We start from the raw sequence: 23,166 nt of genomic DNA, 5'->3' as shown, positions 1-23,166 counted from the left end.
ATTATCTTTAATCATAGTTCTTTCACCATAATTTACTTAATAGTTTCCACAGTGTTGCACATGGGGGGGGGTTGCTTCCTGTATCTTCTTGCTAATATTGCTAATGTTAATTAACATACTTATGTGCATAGCTTTTTTTTTTCCTTCCTGATGAGATATTTAATCTTAAAGGGAAAAAGCCCATGGGTAGTTTGAAATAAACTGCTGGGAGCTCCAAAGCAGTATTCGCATCTCCTAAACATGGCTGCAAGTGGACTGCAGAATTCCTTCCTGTGACACAAAGACAAGGGGGCATGGGGCACAGTTCACATCAGCTGTCCCCTTTGAAGAAACTGGTGAAAACTCATCCAGTGGCACCTAGGCAAGTCCGTTTCTTTTATTGTTCTATTTCCTTCTCTTTTAAAATATTGTAGAAGCCTGCGGGCTAAACAGCTAACATTTATGTGGAAAATGAAGTACTTGAATTGCCAAATGTAACAGGCAAGACAGCAGGACCTCCTCTGCCACACAAGCCTCCTGTCCCTCACAAGCCAGGTTCCATTTGACAGTGCTGCTTGGATAACCACCCATTCAATTTCAAAATCAATTCCACAGCAGAGAGAGAGAGAGAGAGCTATTTCTCTCTAAGTGTGGTACATCTGACATATTAAAGATGATGCTCCCAATCAGAAGGGACTATGAACAATCTCAACCATGCTGAAGAGCATCACTTTTTAACACTGTGGCAAATACTGAAGATTTCAGCCATAGGGCAGGCTCTGGTTCAAGGTCTCAATATCTACGTTATTTTAGCCCCCAAATCATGAATTGATTGATTTTTCATTTTATAAGAGATTGGAGTTTATTACCAATTGCGGAGAGATTCAGATGAAATTAAATTAAAGCCATCCCTGTACAGATGCTTTAGAAGGGAAAACTTGGAGTCTGACGTGCTTTACCACAGTCACAACCAGGATCAGGCAGCTGAGCAAGTACAGCCTGAAAATGTCTCAGGAAGTGAAATTTAGGTCATTTTTATTCATCATGTTATGCAGAGTCATAGACCTCAGGAAAAAAAAAAAGCTAATAAAACATAATGCTCAGTGTAATGGTCTCCCCTCATTCAGCTCCATAATGGTAAATGAAATAGTGTTAGCATAAGGCAAGCTCGATTCTTGTAGCTGGTGAAGCCTAGGGTTATGACAGAATTAGAATGCAGAGAACTGATTGTTCACAGTTCAGAGAAAAAATATCACACATTTCCTAAACCTACCCTGACACCCCTACTCTGGTAGAGAAATCTGAACTTTGAGGAGGGCCAAGGTCCCCAACATGCAAATGCAGAGTACCCAGACCTGCCTAGACTTCAAGGCTGAAAGGGGTTTTACAAAGTCGCCTTTGAGAAAGGAAGGCAAAGGCTCCTTTGTCCTAACTTTGTAGCAACTCCTTTGTGTTAAGCAACCACCATGGGCCAGGTCCTCTGCTAGCCCCTGGGAATATAGCTAGAAAGAAGAGGAACATGATCCCAGCTCTCAGGAACTTACATTCCAGTAAGGAATATGTGATTGCTAGAAAATTCGTCAAGGCAAGTTGGTAGCAAAGGCATTTTTCACTAACTGGAATTGCTAGCAGGGTAATGAAGGGGCTGAGTTGCCAGATTTAGCAAGCAAATGAAAACATAAGCTGACCAGTTATATTTGAATTTCAGAGAAATCACATTTTTAGTATAAGTATGTCTTCAAAAGTCCATGGGCTATACTTGTACTAAAAATGATTCATTTTTAATCTGAACTTCAAGTTTAACTGAGCATCTTGTATTTCATCTGATAACCTAAGGAGTCATGGATGAGGGCAATAAAAAGCAGAATTATCAGGGAAAATCTCTTTAATACCTTTTCATGTTGAGAATAAAGTGCTTTTTAAATATGTAGTAATAACAAAGAGAAAATATTCTGTATAGGACCTGTTCTGTCAGACACTACTCAGGGACTATATTATCTCTCTGTCTGTATGTATATCTGTATGTATGTCTGTAATCTCAATAGTCCTGTAGGTAGGTTCTATTATGACATTCACTTGACAGATAGGGAAACTGAGGCACAGAGAGGTTAAGTAAGTTACCCAGTAAGTCACCAGTAAGCAAGTAGTAAAGAGTTTGTGATCAGAACCACTATGAAGTGTCCACTAGCAGAAGAAATTCATTTTACCAAAATCAAGGAAGCTTTTTGTGCAACAGGCTGATGAAGACACTGTCCTTTGCCCTCTCAGTACGGTTTTCCTGCCCTCTTTGTTAGTGTCTTATAGCCACTTGGAGAAACCTATCTTAGTCTCTTGAAGTCTGTGTCATTGCTTCTGGCTTACCCTCATGGGGTGGAGCCAGTGTCTGCCTCACCAGGAGTCACCAGGGGTGACAGGGTCCTACGAAAGGCAGGAAGGTCTCAGCTCCTAGAACCCACCAGGGGATTAGCACCTAAAGGCTGGGTGTTTCCATTTGGATTGCATTTGATGGCATACTCAACTTGGAAGTGATCTCAGCATTCTCAGACAAGGTACTTTAATTACAGCTTCTTTAATTCCAGTGAGAGCTCCACTTGGAAACAGAGATGTGAGAAAGATACAGATTGGCTTGCTCTGATCCATAGGTGCGGCTTGGAAAATGAGTGATCAAGAATGGGTCATTGCTTACTCAATGAGCCCCCAAAAGGACACTGTGGTTTGATTCTTAGGGGAAGACTTTCAAGGGAGGGGGTGACTAACAATCTCTGCAGCATGATTTCCCGAAGCTGGGTGGCTTGCCCAATCTAGGGAACGTAGGGGTGCCCTGGGAGGTCAGTGCTGGCGTGGACTCAGCTTCCCATCCTTGTAGCTTGAAAGATGGACCTGTTTGGAGCAACTTGCTCAGTTGGCCTGAAAAAGCAGACCTGCACGTTGTATAGATTGTGTAAATCATTCACTGACCTCTTCCACCCCTCGAGCTGTACAAATCCAATTCAGAGCATCTGAATGGGCTTCTGATGGAGCCTTCCTAGTTCATGCAGATCCTTTGACAGGTTTTCTGCATTTGTTTAACGAGGCTTCTCTCTTCCCTCTGCTGCTAGGCTACAAATTGTATTGTGAAACTGGGTCACTTTTTTTTTTCAGGGGGAGGGGGTTAAATGTTATTAAACAGCATCTTTAAATCCCCTTTGCATCATTTTACAAGATGACTTTGGGCCAGCCGTGATTTTTTGGGGGGTTGCCTTTTAAAAATATTTTATTGGGAAGATAAAACAAAATTTTATAGCAAAATAATAAGAGAATAACAATAGTTAATGCACTGTATGATAATCTTAAAAGTAGTTATATGGAGTACAAAACATAGACAAAAAAGGACTTACAAAAAGAAACAAACAGATAATGGCACAAAACTTTCCCTTCAGTGAACTAAGAGAAACTAGTAGTATAAATGAACTAGCATATAGATTAAAATTTTTTTAAACAATGGAATAGGTAATTTGGGGAACCATCTGAACTTCTCCCTACTTCCTATTTATCTATCTTCCATTTTGCTTCTCACTTGCATTTACACTCTTTGAGTTTCTCATAAAAGAGAAACCATGTGATATTTGAGTTTGTCTGACTTCACTTAACATTATGTTGTCAAGCTGTACCCATTTACCTAGGAATGCATCAAGTTTATCTGCCATGCTTTTTTCCCCCTCAGTGGCCTTAAGGCCGGGAGTCAGTTACTTTTAAATTTCCACTGGAGAAAATAAATCGTCCCATAGCCCTGGCTCCTCCTTCCCCCTGGCTCTTTAAATGTACCATCTTCTCGAAAATAAAATTGCTTTGGAGTACCTTGGAGGCTTTTCTACCTGTTACTATGATTGTAATATCAATGATGAAAAACACTTAACTGCAGCACCTGGCACTGTTGTATAAGTGATGTCACTTGATACTCACTGTCAGCTCTGAAAGGTTGACAAGGCAGCTATCGCTGCTCTTACAGCTGAGCATAGAGAAGGGAAAACATGGCCATGCCATCTACCTGCCAAGGGTCAGCATTTGTATGATCAGGCGCTATTCCCTGCTTCTGTCAACAGCACAAAGTTATTCCACAGCCCCAGTGTGTGCATCAAGCCAAGGCCCAGAGAAGACCTCCAGCTGATCTTGTTTCATTTCCAAATATGTGTATGGGGTTAGGACTTGGGCCAATTTAAATGAACAAGTACTTATGTGGCTCTCCTGTATATTTCCACAGATGGACAGAATGAAGCAGTGTGGCAGGCATACCTTCCTGGGGGTTTAGGTCTAGACTAACTTCATTCAAATCACAGCTGCTCCTACCTAAATATTCAAAACCTCAAGATTAAATGAGATAATGTGAAGAGGTCAGCACCTTGAAAATGCTAAATTAGTGATAGAGTGTCCATCATTTCTACAATCTATTAGCATTCTTTATGAGCTAAGTAGTAATCTTGTCTCCATGTTATAGTTTGGTAAACTGAGGCACATATAGATTGGCAAGCTGAGTTGACTGGCTAACAGTTACACTACTGCAGTCTGCACCCAGGTCTCTGGCTCCACATAGATCTTATGTTCTAGATCATAACCATAAGTTATTTTTTATAATGGAGACAGGAACTCTGTCCTCCAGCTGCTTACTGAAGCTACACTGTGGCTTGAGCTTTGGATTAAGGGCTGGGAGCTCAGCCTTGCCACACACTGCCTATGCCTCCTAGAAAGTCACAACCTCCATTTCCTGTATTGCAGAAGGAGAGGTCTAGTTGTCTATAAGGTCTTATCCTGCACTAATTTGGCCCCCGGGACTTTCTGGGGAGAAATGGGACTATTTTCCTCATTTTTCATACAAAGCTGGTATGAACTCTATGCTTTCTGTAAATGTTTGAAGGGGATGAATAAAATGGGGGAGAGTGGAGACATTCTTCACGGAGAAGGTAACATTTGAAGGGGGCTTTGGAGGACGTCATGACGGTCAGGGATTGATGCTTTTTAGGCCTCTCTCACCACGGAATTCATGTCCTGGAAGGGCCATTGAGGCGCATCACAGGGACACTTCATGCTCTAAGTGTGGGAGGTAGAAGGTCCACCCTGCATCACTGTTTCTCCTGTTGGGATTCTGGAGAACTCTGCCAACCCAGTCCTATCTGGACACATGAGTATATGCCACTGATCCCGACGTAGGTCTTGCTGCTCCAACTTAGCCTTTGCTGAGATAGCCGGCTTTTGTCCAGATCAGACCAAAATACAGGGAGACTGAGGGACCCCTGATGTAAAGTTAAGGATGTCCCAGAAGCCCGGAGCACGTGGCTTTGTTTATTCCACACCAGCAGAAAGTATACAGTTTCTAATCCACTGTGGCTTCCTGCTGAGAGCCGTGTCCCCTCTGAGGCCAGTTCACTTTGCTTCCCATTTTTGTTACATCTGAGAAGGTAAGTGTCCTATTCAATTCCACTTGTCCAAACTTAGATCCACCCCTGAATTCTCCCTCCTAATTATTGCAAGAGGCTCTTCAAATCTTTTTCATATCAGACATTCTATAGACTAATGAATATTCGGCAGAGACATTCCTATCTACCAAGTGCAAGCAGATGCTGCTATGATGAATAGAAAACAAGGTTATTTGAAAGTAGACCCGAATAAAGAGTCCTTTTCATTATTATCTGTTTTCTTCGGTGGTGGACCCTGAAATCTCACTCTCTTGGGGACTTTGACATTAAAATCTGGTTGCTGTGCCTCAGACTGAGAATCACAGGCTCAGGGACTTCTCTCTCACGTGTGCTACCTGGCCAAGGAGCTGATATCTTTTGGGAGAATCACAGGGGTCTTTGAGAAAATGACAAAAGATAATTGTTCTCTTGACTCCCCAAAAGGCATCTACAAACACAGCTTTGTATGCAACTTCAGGTAATACACAGATGCCCCATCTGGATCCTAAAATTTATTTTCAGATGGGAATTTGAGTCACAGGCCCAAACTGAATCTGAGTCATTCCTTGGTTGACTGGTCTGAGGATCAGGTTCAGCATCCTCATCTATGTGTCTGAGTAGGGGTTAAATGAGATAACCCAAGGAAGGGCTGATGCCCCTTCCCTGCACAGTGTGCCCCAGCCCAGCACCTGGACAGCTAGATAAGGAAACAACTAAATAAGCAAAAAGTCTACCACCAAAGAACAGAGACTGCCCATCCCTAAAAGAGCTTTCACCCTCTGACTAAGTGCTGTTTAAATGCACATTTTACATGCTTTTCATTAGCCTCAATAGCAACCACTTTTCTGTGGCCTTGATTGCCCAAGGAGGGCTATGGCAGTGACTTGTAAATGTTAATGGCACCTTTGACCAGCTCTCCTGTGGCTGATTGCTGGTGCAGACCGAAGAACCAGCAGGCTCCCATTTGGCTCTTCATCTCTGACCTGAGGCCTCCAGCCCTGCTTGCTCCTCCTGCAGGAGGCTGCACTTTGCAAGGGATGTGGGGAAAAGCCCTCAACCCTTGCAGGGCCTAGGGGCTTTAATGCCATGTTATTCAAACTCGGTCTGTGGACAGCAGCAGAGAGAATGAAGGCTGACTAGAAATGCAGCTTGGGCCCCACTCAGACTTACTGAGGTGGAAACTGCATTTTCACAAGACTGCTGTGGTAATTCTTATACACATTAACACTTTGGGAAGCCTTGCTAAAACAACCAAAGGTGCTAATTATGCTTGTACTGAAGAACTTCTAGTGCCCATGGGAAAAATTTAACCTTGGAAATAAGGCAGCAGGAATGATAAGCTTCAACAAGTTTCCCTTTTTGCCCACAATCGAGAGCGCTCACAGAGTGCCCTGGTGGACATGGGACTGACTGCCAAAGTGCTTTTATTGCAGTTCTAGATTCCTTGCTGAAATCCGTCTCACCTCTATTTACCTGGACAACGTCTAAGAAGAAAACAGGTGTGAGTTTGAGTCTTGGTTTTGCCATTCATGCTTTCCATAACCTTATGTAAAATTGTTATCCAAGTCTCAAGATTCTCACCTGGAAAATGGGAATAACAATGAACAATCATCTCAGAACTGTGGAAGAAATGGAATTCTACACGTAGGACACTTAATCGAGTCACCCGCTCTCTGGTGAGTTGGCAGTAAATGCAAGCTGCATGTTTTGTTCTTGGTGTAATTTCTTCCTTGATTGAGGGTTTCAAGGCAAAAGCTGAGGCCACCCTCCAAACACCCAGCTCATGGTAGTTTCCTTAAAAATCTTTGGGGAGAAAGCTTGATCTTCTTAAAGGCAAAGTGAGTCAAGCAATACTTCCCCTTATATGACTTAATGACCTGGAGAGCTTGTGAGATAAGTCTTCTGGCCTCCCGCTGTGGATCATGACCCAGAGGCAATGGGCCACTAGAAAATTCACCCAGGTCACACAGCTTGGCACGCTGATCGGAGCTTCCTTCTCCTCTAATCAAACATCTTCTTTATTTCACCTCACCTCTTCCTCCCAGGTTCATTTTATCTGACATTTATAGCTTCTCAGGTTCCAGGAAGATGGTACTGTGTCGTGGCGAGGATGAGGGTATTCTTGTTGTGCATGTTCACAAGAGGAGAACTTCTTACCATCTACTGTGTGTCCAGCTCGCTGCCCTACAAACTCACCCTTCCTGAATACTTTTCCAAATTCCAGTCTTTGCCCTACCAGGGGCACTGTTTTGGGGCTGTCTGCCTACAACCCACACTGCTTATTTTCTGTTTTAACCTATCAGCTCACATTTTACTTAAGCAAATGTGCTTTAAAATGAAATCATATCCCTGCCATAAATGTAAATGTCCCTTCGCTTTCCATTAATTGAGGGTAAAAATTCAAGAACATGCTATGGCATTAGCTGCTATTGAAAGGGATGCTGGCAGCTCAATTCTTCAGCAATGTGCCCAGCATATAACAGTGGAGCAGCACCCTAGAGCAAGCTACTGGCTTGTGTATCCCAGCTCTGGCAATTATGAACCATCTACCAGAGAGAAGTCACTCTACTACTTCTGGCTCTGTTTTCTCCTCTGTAAAAGGTGATGCCAATAACAAGATCTTATATACTTGTTTCAAGGATTGAACACATAACAAGACATGTAGAATAGTGTCCAGCACATGGTGAGTGCCCCATAAATGTGAACTGTGTGGGCACTGCTGCCGTGCTAAGGTGCCCAAGGTCAGACTATGATAAGGAAGTTCTTGCCTGTGAAGTCCTCCGTGTGCCAGGCCCTTGGGATTGCTTTGTATATTCTTTACCCTAAGCTTACAATTTGTGTTACTTTTCAAATAGTTTCCACCTTCTGCCTTCCATGGCAATGGAATGACTTTCCTTCTATAAGAAATTACACATATCCATGTGGCTTTCTGTGGCTAGTGAAAGGTGAAGAGAAATAACCTGTGTCATAGCCAGCAGAAACTTTCAGAACTAGTGCATGATTCACCACATTCCACTTTTGCTGCTTCAATAACCAAAGAAATATAGAGTTCCCGAGTCAGTATGACAAGGGCTGGAACTCCCAGCTGATGAAAGTCAGAACGTGTGGCAGACAGGAAGATCAAACTTTGCTATTTTAAGCCACTGACTTTTAAAAGAAAATATATCAAAACCTACCCCATCATGCCCAAGACAAATTTCTAGGTGCTGACATATACCTGAGTTCTTGCATTGGCCAAGAATCCCCCCACTTCTCGGAGGCCAGATGAGAGCCCAAGCCAGGTCCTGGGCTCAGCTGAGATGGGCACATAGCACCAGTTCTCACCCCTGTCTTGCTGCTTCTCCTTGATTAGTCTCCGGTAAAGAAAGTGAGGCCACTTGGGCTCTGGGTTCTTCCTAAGCGCCCACCTGCTTGCAGAAACTTGAGAAGTGATTCTCCCTCTGGGTGTTTTTCTTCAGGCTCACAGAAGAAACTCCACAAAGTCATGAAGTGGGGCCCCTGTCTGCTATCCAAATATTCTTTTACCTCATCTCCTTATCTGGGCTTTGCCAGAATAATTCCGGATACAGGAAACTCACTGACCTCACTAATGAACATAGATCTGGGGAGGACCTGAGTCATCCTGTAGCACCGCACAGTGTGTGCTTGACTTTCCTGAAGGGTGAATGACTTGGATGATGCTTACTTTGCAGGATGGTTATATAATTAATTAGTTATCACAGCCAGGGCACTTGTAAAAATAAAAGTGAGTGCTAGGAACAATTATATTGGAACCACAGATTTAAAATGAGACCATCTTGGACAAATCACAACACACGGTCTCTTGATGTCTATGATTCCATGGCCACTAACAAATTGTATAAATCAAATTTCTTGGGGAGGATTGCGTTCTGCCTGGTAACTAATCCTGACTTTGGTCTGTGCACCCATTCTCCACCTAAGCTGTTGACAGTCATTGTTTGGGCCGTCTCCATTCGCTAACAAATACACTTGTGAGGACTTCAGACTCGAAGCCATTTCAGAAAGCATGTACATAGAAACAAATTTAGAAGCTGCACAGAAGCTTCATAACCCCAACTGCTATCTTGATCAGATGCATATTTAATGCCCTCTGATGGATACACAGATGCAAACTGCTCAGCCCTTCCTGGCATTTCACAATGCTGCCAGGTCCTGGTGTGGTTGCTGTGAGGGCCCTGGGATGCCTAGAGCTTCTGTCTATCTTGGTGCCCCATAAGACCCGACTCCCAGGAAACTTACCCACAAGGTAATAGAAGGAAAGCAGGGTTTATTAAGTTTCCTTCGGCAGCCTGTTTGATTGCATTTCTGCCCTGGGCACAGGCTCATTTGCATGGTTGATTTGTAGCTTTAATTTGAATATTATAGTTGTTTTACATAAACCACCACCCTAGTCCCTCTTTAGATTATTGTGTTAACAATTCACTCAATACCACATGGAATCCAATAAGACCAGGAGCCTCTAATACAAAATTTACATTTCCACGGGGACAGAGGAATACAGGAGGTGGAGGATGGAAAATGAGGCAACTGTTAAGTTTCAGAAACTCTTGATCCCACTCCAGGGTGGTCTGGCAATCATGTACAACTCAGGTACATTCAGCTTCAAGAATCTTTGATAATTGGAGTTTCTTTTTATATTATTGCTTCTCTAGGGGAGACTTTTAAAGTTTTATCTTCTTTCCTTTGTTTATTCTTTCTAAATAACAGTTTTTACTGAGTACAACCAAATGCCATGCACCAGATTATGGTGCTACAAAAGACAAGTTTGTCCTGGCCCTCTGGGAAATAATACTTTTGCCAAACAATGTGGACATCAAGAAAGAATTACACATTCTATTAAAATATGGTCTATTTGAAGATTCTCAGGTTATCAAAACTTAAAGGGATGAGCTTACAGAAATTAGGATACTTAGTCCTTTGAGGCACTTATCATTTTTAAACTAGGATTGGGAAGGGAAATGGAGATGGGGAAGAGAGAGAGGAGAAAGAGGAGGGAAAAGGAATGGGAAGGGGGAAGGAGTGGGAGGAAGACAGGAGAGGAGAATCTGAAACTATGCTTAAGGAACAGAGCAGAATTGTGGTTGAACACTTAAGTGGCACGTTCAGTGTTCTAATTCTAGAGACAGAAAAAACTGAAATTCAAGTCTAAGGATGAGGGATTTGGAAAGCACCTAAAATTTTCACAAGGGACCCTTCAAGGGTTCTAGTATAAAACTGAGGTTGAACCAAAGGTCGATCAAGCATTACAAAGACTGAAAATGAGCCTTACTGAAGTGAATCCCTTTATTGGTTGGAAGTATTATGGTGCTATTGTAGCTATCTGAGAAGAAGTTAAGGTGAATATATTCTCTATTACTGAACTGGAAGGAATTTCAATAAAATTCTACTCAGAAGTGCAGAGAGAATGAAGTATAAGGTATAAAAAATAGAGTAAGACATACAGGGCATATTGTAGAGTCTAACGTTCATACAATTTGATTCACAAAAAGGCAGGAAAAAGAAAATGGGAGAAAAGCAACATTTAAAGAGAGAATGGCAAGGAATTTATGAAAGTAATGAAAGACATCCAACCATAAGCCCAAGAATCTTCACTAACTCTAAATAAAAAACATATATAGGAACAAAACAATAAAACTGCTGAAAACTAAAGGAAAGTGAAAATAGTAAAAGCCTATGAAAAAAGTTACTTTAAAGAAGCACTAATAAGAATGACATTTGACATCTCAATAGAAACAGTAAAAACTAGGAATACCAAGCTAACCTTTCTGAAGTATTGTGGGAAAAAATTGCCAATCCAGAATTCAACATCCAGGAAAGAAATGATTAGATACTGAACAGGAAAATAGGACATTACCTCAACAAACAAAAGCAACATAAATATTTGTTTCCATCATTTTTAAAAATTCTAGAAGAAATACTCAAGCAAATCTAAATACATGCTGACTGACAATAGTGATATTGTGGATAGATACACACACACACATATATATGGATGAAAACTGTAACTTATTAAGTAGGAGGGAGTACATGGAGATTTAGAAATGTTCTAAAGGCCTATCATTATCTAGAAAGTGGTAAAAGTAATTATGTTAGAATGTACTAAGCCAAGAGTGATTTGAATCTCTACAATAACCATGGAAAAAATAATGAAAGAATGCGTAACCCAGAAGCTTATATAGGGGGAAATGAAATTATGAAACAAAGATTCGGTTAACCATAAAGAATGTAAAAAAGACAAGCAGAAAAAAATTGATAGGAAATATGATAAATATAAATCTAAGTGCATCGGTAATTATATGATTATGTATTTACACTGTATAATGTTAATGATGCATGTCATAGGATATAATGCATTATATAAATGACAAATAGGCCAATGAAAAAACAAAAACTGTTAGATTGATAAAAATACGATGTAACTATATGCTGCTGATTAGATACATCTAGAGTATAAAGTCAGAATGAAAATAAAAGTATAGAAATTATATACATATAAATATATGTATAAGGCATACATAGAAAGGCCTATCCATAGGTAAGATATATAATTTCTAAATTTGTAGCCACCCCAAAGTATAACTTTGAAATATATAAAACAAAAATGGTAAAAGTGTGAGAAGATTATAGAATTAAAAGGCAAGTCACTGACTGGGAGAAAATATTTGCAAAGGACATATCTGATAAGACTTGCATTGAAAAGTATAAATAATGCTGAAACTCAAAAGACAACCTAAATTTTAAAAAATAGGCAAAAATCTGAGCACATTACTTTTCTGAAGAGGATATACAGATTGTAAATAAGCATACAAAAAGATGCTCAATATTATATTTCACTGGGAAATTGCAAATTAAATCAAGATACTACCACATGCCTATTAGAATGACTAAAATCCAAAGCACTGATACAAAATGCCAGGAAGGATGTAGGACAAAAGTAACTCTCATTCACTTTTGGTGAGAATGAAAAATGATACAATCATTTTGGAATATAGTTTGGTATTTTTTAAATAAGCTAAACATAGGTTTACTATACAATCCAGTATTTGTGCTAATAGGTATTTACCCAAAGAAGATGAAAACTTACTTCTACATAAGAACCTGTACATGATAGCAGCTTTATTCATACAATATTATTTGTATTCATAATTGCCCCAAGCTGGAAGCAACCAAGATTTTCTTGAGTAGATGAATGGAGAAACAAATGTACAATGGAATATATTTAGCTATGCTAAAATGAGTTAACAAACAAAACAACCCATTGAGTCACCGTAAATGCATACTGCTAGTGGAAAGAAGCCAATTTGAAAAATCTACATACTGTATGAGTCCAAATAGATGATGCTCTGGAAAAGACAAAAGTATAGAGATAGTAAAATGAACAGTGATTGCCAGGGATTTTGAGGGAGGGGAGAGATGAGGTGATGGAGCACAGGAGATTTATGTGGCAGTGCAGTTATTCCATGTGAAGAGGTGTACATATGATATCATTCATTTGTGGGAACCTACATAACTATGTGCACACTAAATGATGAACTTTCTTTAATAATAATATTGCTTCATCAATTGTATCATACTAAATCAAGACGTTAAAAGTAGAGGAGTTACATAGGAATTCTCCATATTATCTGTTCAATTTTCTGTACATTGAAAAGGACTAATTGACAGGCAATTTTCAAGAAAAAAGAAGAAATAGACAAAAGTGTAATAAGAGCAGGGCACATTAAAGTAGCATTCAGTAACTTAGAGTAAGAGGTGGAAAATATTCAATAATGACATAGATGGTCTGAAATATAATTCAAAAGACCTGATCCAACTGATACAGGCACAGCACTGGCAGCTTTGCCAGAAAACACACTCTGTTAGATTTCAGAAAACAAAATTTGATGTCAAGAAGAAACATAAAGCAAATGTTCATATATTTTAAATGAACAATGTCATTCTGACTATGCTGGGATCAAGCCAAGTATCAATAACAAAACAATATTAGAAAATCCAACAACTTGAAAATTGAGCCCCATATTTTTAAATAACCCTTGTGTTGAAAATGAAATCACAAAGTTATAAAATATTTCAAAATAAAAATGAAAATATATCAGAGGAACCTTTGGAGGATGGTGAGAAATCTGTGACTAAAGGAACACTTTTAGGTCCAAGACCCTTATGCTAATAAGAAAGGCTGAAAAATCTCAACATCAACCTCAAGAAGGGATAACAGTCAATAGATTCCAAAAAGAAGATGAAGGGAAAAAAGGAAAAAATCGATGAAATGCAAACATGAAATTTCAAAAGAGAAAAATTGAATCCTTGAAAAGGCTAATAAATTTGCCAAGTCTCTAGCAAGACTTTAGAAAAAAAGGGAAGGGAATAAAATATATCAAAAAGGAGAGTCACTGCGGATCACATAGACATTTAAAAAGAACAGAGAATGTTTTGAATTCTATGCCTACAAATTTGAAAATGTACATATAGTAGACAATTCCTTGAAAATACATTTTAAAAAATTGCTCAGTGGTGCTGCACCTGCCTGACAAGCCCAAGGTCCTGAGTTTGATCCCCCAAACCGGAAAAATAATAGAGAATTAGAATGGTCCCATATCATTTAAAGGAACTGAATCTACAATGAGTTCTTCTACAAAGAAACTTCTGGGTACAAGTATCTTTTTTTGTACATTCTCTTGAATCTCTAAGGAGAACAAATAGAAATTCTACATAAAGGCTTATAAAACATTGAAAAGAACAATGATATTTCCAAATTTATTTTATGAGAATAACATAAAGCTGATTTCCAAAACCTGACATAAATAGGAGTAGAAAAGAAAGCTACAAGAAAATCCCAGGAGCATAAATGAAACATCTGAACTAAAAATTAGCAAATCAACACTAGTGATATATATGTGTGCATACAGTTATGTGTACAGACAGGTGATTGCTTTTATTTCAAGACTAAAGTTTGCAAATGAAGTTTATCAATCAATGTAATTTACCGTATTATCAGAATAGGGGAATAAAAAACACAATCTCCATAAAGACACTTATAAAATCAACCCCTGTTCATAATAAAGATTATTAATACAAAGAATGGAAAAGGAGTTCTATAATTTGATAATATATTTATAAAGGCCTTATGTTAAATATATTTAATTATGAAATAAATATCAAAATACCAGTACCAAAATTTTAATATCAAACATTGTGATCAGAAATGAGACAAGAATGGATACTAGTACCTTGTCTATCAAACATTGAACTGGAAGTCAAAGTAGAGATGTCAGAAAAATCTATAGGGAAGTGAAGTTGGCAAATTCAGTAGGTATAAAGTTAATATAAAAAATCTACAGTACTTTTACATAGTAACATTAGAGCAATGGAAAATAAGATTTAGTATATGTGCTGCTGACGTGAGTATGAAAATACAATTTAAAGTAGAATTTCTAATATTAAAACCATCAAATATTGAAGAGTCCCATCTCTAGTTCTTAGGGTGCTTTCTCTTAATGGCTCTTTGTCTCCAAAGCACAGAGAAGCTGTGAGAAATCTCACTGTGCTTTTCTGAGTTCACGTTCAGCCCTTTTTCCTTCTGCTCTATGCAGCTTCAAAATTCAGTAAACATCTTCAGAGAAAAATATCATTAGTTTGAAGCCATCCTACTTAAGTCTTTCCATCCCAGTGAGTTCCTATGAATACTAAAATACTGAGTACTGAAATACTGCCTCAAGGGCAATAAGGAGTTAGGTTCCTGTGTCTGCTACAAGCTCTGTCCCATCCTATTCTTTGCACTTGCCCCAGTATCAATGCCCTGTCTGGACCAAGCCCAAATTCTCAACCTCTGGCCTGCCCAGAATCAGCAAATCTCCAAGAGGAAGTTAAATCCTAGCTCCCCGCAATATCTTCCTTCATGAAATTTCACAGCTACTAACCCTCCTTATTCCTGAAGCTCCCTGATGCTTTAAATGATTTTTGAAGCCCATTAAGTTTTTCTTGTTTTCCATGGAAAGATTGGCTCACAAGATTTCTCTATTCTAATAGGGAACCAGGTCAGAGGTTACCTTTAAGGAAAAGATGGGTAGTAGGAAGAGATTGGCAGTTAGGACAGAGAGGATTTCTGACTTAATCTTTTGGAGTTAGAGCTGCGTTCTTTTAGGAAGCCAGGTGTGGTAGCATATGCTTGTAATCCCAGCACTGGAAAGGCTGAGGCAGGGGGATTATGAGGCCAACCTGGGCTATACAGTGAGATTTTGTCTCAAAAAAATAAATCTATTGGGTTTTACACTTAAGTATACATGTTTCAGCATGTATATACATATACTCTATTTCCAATAAAATGTGTTCTTTAAAGAAAAAGGAAGATAATACAGGAAAGAAAAAACATAAAGCTGTGTACTAAATATAACTTCTAAAAACTCATTGGAAAAGTAGCTTTCAAGGCGATGCTACTATAAAGGGGCTTGAGCCCTTCTCTCAGTCTCTCCAGTTGATTCAGACTTTTCTTAGTATGAGGCAATCAGCAGCCCAATTCCTTGTCTTTTGTCCTTTTATCATACACTCTTCCAAATCACTATCCTTGTGCCAGGACTGGTTTCCTAGAAATTTATCAGAACAAGTGGAGATACTCATTGGTACTGCAGTGTTGGGGAAAGGAATCTGGGGTTGCAGATCTTACAGGTTTGGGGGAGCAGGTTACATTTTCTGCGTGGTGTTCCTGGCAGCCTGATTTGCAGATACAGCTACTTAATTAGCACGGTACTTGTGGGTGCATGCATATACCCACATCTCTGAAGACATCATTAGTTCTTAGAGGCAGAGCATTCTGAAGTCATAAGAAGGAGAATATTCACTATTCCAGCGCCTACGAGCTGCAAAACTGTACTTTTTAAACAAAGATCGTGAATCTAATTAATATTTGTTTTTACTTTCAGACTGAGACTTTTAGGACCCATTGGAATTGGAAAGCAATTGTGTTGCCCTTCATGAAGGTTCTCTATTACATAAAGAAAAACTAAGTAATGATCATTCTGGAAAGAACCTTCCACCCCAGACTCCATCTGGGGACATGGATGAAGTTTAATGACAGTCATGGCACGTGCAGTACAGGAGACACAGGAAGCACCACGAGAGTGAGTTACGGGGTGACCTGTACCCCATTTGCAGTCTCTTCTCTGTTCATGAGCTTGACCTGACAGTTTTCTAGCAGTTGAAGACAAAGGCTGAGACATGCTGTCTTTCTTTTTTAATTAATTTTATCGGTACATTTTATTGGTACATTTTAGGTATACAATTCATTTACATTTATCATTGGGTGCTTGTACCTGTACATGATCTATCTTGGTTCTTGTTTTTTTCCCATTACCTGTGTACCCTTCAGCCCCTCCTCCCTTCCCTATTTACATAGATTTTGTTTCCATTTTTTTTTTCTTTTCTCATAGTTTTTCCTTTCCTTCTTTTCCTTTCCCCTTCCCCTCCCTTCACTCCTTTGTCTTTGGACCTTTTTTCCTATTTCAAATTATCAATTATTCATTTTAATTTGAGAGATGCAGATGAAAACAACCCTGAGATTCCACCTCACCCCAGAAAGAATGGCTGCTATCAAGAAATCAACAAATAACAAATGCTGGTGGGGGTGTGGGGAGAAAGGAACCCTTCTCCATTGTTGGTGGGAGTGTAGACTCGTGCAGCCACTGTGGAAATCAGTATGGAGATACCTCAAAGAACTAGGACTGGAAGTCCCATTTGACCCAGCTATTCCCCTGCTGGCTATCTTCCCCAAAAGAATTAAAAGAATCATACCACAGTGATATATGTGCTCCCGTGTTCATAGCAGCACAATTTGTTATAGCTAAAGCTTGGAAACAGCCCAGGTGCCCATCAACTGGAGACTGGATAAAGAAAATGTGGGTTTTTTTAATAAAATGGAGTACTACTCAGCCATAAAGAATGAAAAACTAGAGTCATTTATAGCTAAATGGATGCATATTGAGGCCATACTCTTAAGTGAAATAAATAGGACACACATGTGTAAATACCGAATAGTTTCTCTACTGTGAGAAACTGAAAGTGTAAACAAGGGTTAAACTGATTAAAATGAATAACTGATAACATGCTGTCTTCTTTGCTGTTGCAATCTTTTCCAGGATGGGCACTGCCTGGTGGGCATTAACGTGACCCACAGATTTCCTTGGGCACCTATGTCCATTCACATCTCTCTACATGGGGCCCTTTAGCTCCACTCCTTCCTTCCATGCTCAGAGAAGCCAGCCAGGACTATACACCCACTTTAAGCCACTGAAATGGGAGCTTATCCAGGTAGGTGGATTAGTTGACTCTGAGGGGTAAATAGTTTGGTACTTGTGTTTTATGCTCTCTTTCCTGACTCTCATTCTCTCTCCTGACTCACTCTCTCCTACCCACTTAATAAGTTAGGCATTAGCAGCATTCTGCCAGAAGGTGGATTTTGCTTGTGGAAATTGAACATCACACAAGCAACTTGTCAAAGTCACTCAGTACTGCGGGGTGGCTGTAAAACCTAGGATAGATGGGATGAGTGTGCACAAAGTGAGACCCTGGTCCCTAGTGTCCCAAGTCTCCCTCTGCCAACCCCACCACACCATGGCAGGTGTTTTCAGAGAGAGAGAGACAGACAGAGACAGACAAGGGCAGAGCACCAGCTCTAATGGATGCTCTCGGCTTCCAAATGTGCCTCTTTGGGCAAGTGAAATTCTCAGGCCTGAGCTTCCAAATCCTCTGCAAAATAGAATTAGTTAGACCTAATTTTAAGATGGATAAAGTATTTAAATTGATAAGATTGATAAAGGTATAAGCATAAACACCCAGGACAGGTTGAGCACAGGGTAGGAGTTTTAAAATGGCCACTCTCATCTCAAGAATTTGCTGTCACTCTCCCAGGGCAGGAGGCAGCTTGTTCACACAGGCCTTGCCTGACCTCATTGAGAAAACAAGACTTCATTGTGCATCAGCCTCAAGATTGTCACTGGAAAGTAGTTGCACCCATAGCAATTAATTTCCCCACTCCTGGCTTTCCTGTTAATTATTCTGTGAACATGCTCATAGTCTGTCTGCAAGCCTAATTTCAAAATCAAAACTGTAGCCATTTTTCATCCTTAGTAAAGTCTCTTCTATTGCATAATTGAAGACATCTTAATTCTAGAGAATTTAAAGAAAATGTGAAAACAGGAAGTATAGATTTTAATGATCATTCCCTTCAAAGGGAATATGGCCTCTCTTTTATCCACTGAGCATCAGGACTTTACATTCATGCTCAACCTACACACCAAGGGTCTATGACAGGGATTGGCAGCTGGTTGTCCTCATTTTAGACACAAATAAAGTGAGGCTAAGAGAGGTTAACTTCTTTGTTCACACTGCAAATACTAAAGTCAATATTTGGTTCTAAGTCTATCCGATATAAAAATTAATGCGTTTTCTACATGCATGTATCAGATATGTGCTATTTCTGCCTAAACATTTACATACATGTACACACACAGGCCCACACCCCACTTCGCTCACCTATGCAGTTTACTGCTTCCTATTTCTGACCTGTGATAGAAGAAAGCACCTTCCTCCTCAGTCAGCTCCCTTCGGTTATGTTGAAAGTCATGGTCTCTCGCTGCTCGCACTGAATGCCCAGGAAACAGGAGCTGTGAATTAAGCTTATTTCTTTGTAGACAAGGAAGGTGTTTTGTTAGACACAGCCAAGGGGTTTTCCTCAGATCCATGGACTAGCTCAAATACAGTAAGGACATTACTTCAGGCTTTGTGGGTGGGGTCCTACTTATATCACCCACATCTTCTGGATTCAAGGAGAGCAGAATCGGTGAAATAAAAGACTCGGTCAATTATGTGTGGAAGGAAGTTCTTTGCCAAAGACCTCATCTCTTGGGGACTCATCTCAGCACCACTGTGTGCTGTGACATTCGGGAAAGACACTTTGCTGAGGTGGTTTGATCATCTCTAGTAGAAGAGGTTGAGCAGGACAATCCTTCAGACCACTTCATCTCTGTGCTCATGGAGCTCATCCAAGCCTTTGGGACTTAATATTAGTCTCCAGCCATAGCTCCATACTTGGAGACAGGCCAGCACAAATCATTAGCTTGTGTTTCGCTCACCAGTTGTCATCATTGGAGGGTAAAAGCACTTTCATTCCTCCCTTTGCTGATAGCGCCAATCTTAAAGTTTGGGAGAGCCTTTTTCTCATCAACTCTGTTTGCAAACAAGACTATTCCATGCAAATAAGATGAAATCCACTCATTTCAAAATGTCAACGATAACAATATATATTAATTTTTCTAAATATTTCAGAATCCTATTTCTACTGTTTTCCTTTGAAGAGCTCTATGGGCAAGGGGTTCAGTCAACTATTCCAATCAGGAATAGTTGGCATCAACCATGGCAGAAAGAGACAATGAGTAATCCCTCACTTTCCTGTGGTTTTAGTTCTGATGGGTCTGCTGAAATCTTGAAACCACCTTTGTCATGGTTGTGAATCACCCCACTGACTAGGTAAATGAGTTGAATTACTTAGGAAAGTATGCAAATGTTTTTAAAGAGCCTTTGGATTCTACAAGGAAAAAACTGAAAAAGAATGCAATATATCAGACTGCCTCTGTCTGAAATGGAGGATAAATGATGATGCTCAATACTCATCCTGAAGTCTGTTCCCTAAACACTAATGAGGCATCACTAGGTAAATGTTGGCTGGAAATTTGGGAAACAAAACATTTCCATGCAATCTAATCCAATTCATGGGCATGGGCAGGGAAAAGAAGCTAATCAAAGGCAGAGGTACTGGATACACCCAGTAGGGATAAAGGGTTAGGGAAGAGATCCCAGATGCCAGACCTGGTGAGCCTGAGTCTGAACAGAAGCTGAGGATATGATTGGATCTGTGAATGAGGAAAAATGAAGAAGGGGAGGGAGGAGGAAGAAGAAAAAGAACAACAAAATAACAATAATAACATAGTTGGTACCTAAGTTCCTGCTCTACTATTCTTGTCCCAACATACCAGAAATAAAAATTACAGTAGAAGACTTCAGGGCAATATTCCTGTCCATATAGGAGACTTGCTGTGTGCAAGGAAGGCAGGGCCATGTCCAGGGTGGCTGCTGGCTCATGCCCTTGTAGGACACAGCTGACGTAGCTGCAGAGCCACTTTTTATGTAATTATCCTGAGGACACACTCACATTCTGTTAGCGAGCCTGCTTTAAAAATCAAAATTGTGGCCATTTTTCATCCTTAATATAGTCTCCTTCCAATCTTCCTTCTGCCTCATAACGGAAACAGCTTAATTCTAGAGAGTTTAAAGAAGATGGAAAAACAGGAAGTGTAAGTCTCCTTTGCTCACTTTCCCTAATAACAATTGTACCCTAAAAGAGAAAACAGCCTCTTTTATCTTTTGGGCACACTCCCTGCTCTGCTCAATTTATGCACCGATACTCCGTATCAAAGATTATTAGCTTGTTACCTCATGTCAGACAGGAAGAATGCGAGACTGGGAGAAGTTATACCTTTGGTCAAGAGCACACTATAACTGCCAGAGTCAGTATCTGATATCAAATCCACATTATTTTTTACATGCATATTTTCTGGTATCCTCAGGGGTACCAGGTTTTCTCTTAAATTATCCCAGTCTGAATACACGACCTCTTTGCTATGTTTGAATGTGTCCCCCAAATTTCTTGTGTGAGAAACTTAATCCCCAAATTCCCATGCTAATACTATTTGGAGGTAGAACCTTTAAGAAACAATCGGTTGTGAAAGATCTTCTGCCATCATTAATGGATTAATCCACTTATTATGAATAGGCTCATGGGTTATAAAAGCCAGTGTGGCTCTGTCTCACCATGTGATGCCCCCTGCCATGTTGTGATGCAGCAGGAAGACCCTCACTAGATGCCAAGCGTATCTAGTGTGATGGTCTGGGACTTCTCAGCCTCCAAAGTGGTGAGATAGATTAACCTTTATTCTTCATAAATTACTCAGGCTGCCACTTATATTAACATTAGAGAACAGGCTGAGATCCGTCCTCCAGCTGCCCACTTGTCTCAGCTGTCTGCTTAGACATTACTTCCTGGAACCACAGCATGAATGGAGTCTAGGTGTCTCTGCCTGACCACTCCTGACTGATCTGCAATTCTCTGTTCTCTGGCCTTCCCCCATGAGTTGAGAGCTCCTGGAGGCCACTTGCTTGTCTTTCTTTCTTTTCAGTGTGGTCTACAACACTGGGTTGTCCACAATTCTTGGCTGGGCACAGAGTGGACATCTGGTAAATCTGTGTTGCAACAATAAAGGGAAGAGTGAGGGGAAGAAGAGAGAAGAAAAAATAGGAAAAAGGGGAAGACAGAAAAGGAGAGAGGAAGAGAAAAGAAAGGAGAGATATAGTGGAAGGGAAGAGAGATCACAGAAGAAAGAAACAGAATCAAAAGGAAGAGTGGGAAGGAAAGGAGAGAAAGAAAAGAAAAATGGCCAGAAAAAGAGAGGGAGAAAAAAATGAAGTAAGTCTACCGCTCAGGAGATGGAGTGGGGCTTCGGACAGCACTGCCACCATCCTGCCCCTCCTCCTCCTGTCACCATCTGAGCATCACACACCATTTGGCCCAAGTCCGGGCCTTCAACAAGACTAGCTTGTGTAAAACCTGCTCAGCTGTGAGAAATACAGCAAGTCAGGGCTCCTTTCTCTCCTCTCCCAGACCTATGCTCTGAGATTTCAGTCACTGTGAAAGGCCCAAGTCTGGCAAGTGGCCTCATGTGCATGTGTGTGGTGAGTGTATGTGTGGGTCTCCCCAGTCAATTTAGTCAGAACCTGTTCTATATGGAGAGCCAGGAGGCTGCTGCAGGCCTTACAGACTGCAGAGTGAGCTGTTTTCCAGAGCTTATTAAAAGTGCTTCCTCCGAGAAATGCCCGCTTTCAGTCTACTCTGGGGCAAGTGAGGTTGTTTGGTGACATGTCCTAGACCAGTGGTGGTGAACCTATGGCATGTGTGCTGCAGCAGGCTGTTTGTTGCTCTAAAGGTTTTGCCATCACTGTCCTAGACAATAATTTTGAATCTGGGATTTCCTACCAGTCCGATGAGAGAGAAATTTACTTGGCTGATAAGGATGAGAATTACATTTAAGTTTTCATCTAAATGTGATTTTTAACTTGCAACCTTGCCTGGAGAAACCTACTGAAAATAAGCAATCTTAGGCCCCAAACCCATAGATTCAGAATCAGAGGATGTGAAGAGGGTCCTGGTATTCTGCCTTTTAATAACATTCCCTCTCCTGCTTCCTTCTGAGGCAGGGTCTCATGATCCTGATGGGGGAGCCTGGCAGGGGAGGTTGGGGGCTGGCAGCTCTAAAGGAATGATACCTTTCTTCTTGCTGATTTTGTTTCTACCATGAACAGTAGAGGCAAGTAGCATCGGTAGTGATAGTTTCTGGAGATGGGACATGGACCTTTATTCATTTCTTGGCCAGCCCCTGGTGAGTTTGGAGTTCCCAGTCTGAATCTTAATTTGTCTACTCCAGAACCATTCTTTCTCGCCATCCCTGGGAATTGGGCCACATCATATCCTTGTTACCTTCTAAGATGCTTCCACAAGTGACAGACACTGTTGCCTCTTGTAAGGACACAGGTGGTGTGGTGTGAACTAAAAATTCTATTCCAGGCCGGATTCTTCCAGGGTATCCACAGCCTAGGCAGTAAATGAAGCACCGAGTTGGGGCAGGGGGATGGGAGA

At 40.5% G+C, this 23,166-nt stretch overlaps 2 long non-coding RNA genes across 14 annotated transcripts in view; one reads left to right on the top strand and one right to left on the bottom strand.

The window, feature by feature from the left end:
• Window positions 1–23,166, bottom strand: part of LOC147825750 (uncharacterized) — a 346,984-nt gene that overhangs the window by 22,898 nt on the left and 300,920 nt on the right. The window lies entirely within an intron of this gene.
• The window catches only part of LOC106008861 (uncharacterized), a 274,246-nt gene that overhangs the window by 230,349 nt on the left and 20,731 nt on the right, over window positions 1–23,166 (top strand). For all 13 annotated transcript variants that reach the window (XR_015440475.1, XR_015440483.1, XR_015440478.1 and 10 more), the window contains 3 exons: window positions 172–7,084; window positions 16,346–16,543; window positions 17,558–17,729. This is a non-coding gene — a long non-coding RNA (uncharacterized LOC106008861). The remainder of the gene's footprint in view (window positions 1–171; window positions 7,085–16,345; window positions 16,544–17,557; window positions 17,730–23,166) is intronic.

The sequence above is a fragment of the Heterocephalus glaber genome, unplaced genomic scaffold, assembly GCF_053883595.1.
Source record: "Heterocephalus glaber isolate CG9 unplaced genomic scaffold, H.glaber_assembly_v1.0 deba00001497, whole genome shotgun sequence".
NCBI lineage: Eukaryota > Metazoa > Chordata > Mammalia > Rodentia > Bathyergidae > Heterocephalus > Heterocephalus glaber.
Note: the sequence above shows the minus strand (reverse complement) of the source record. Positions and strands in the feature narration are given on the sequence as shown.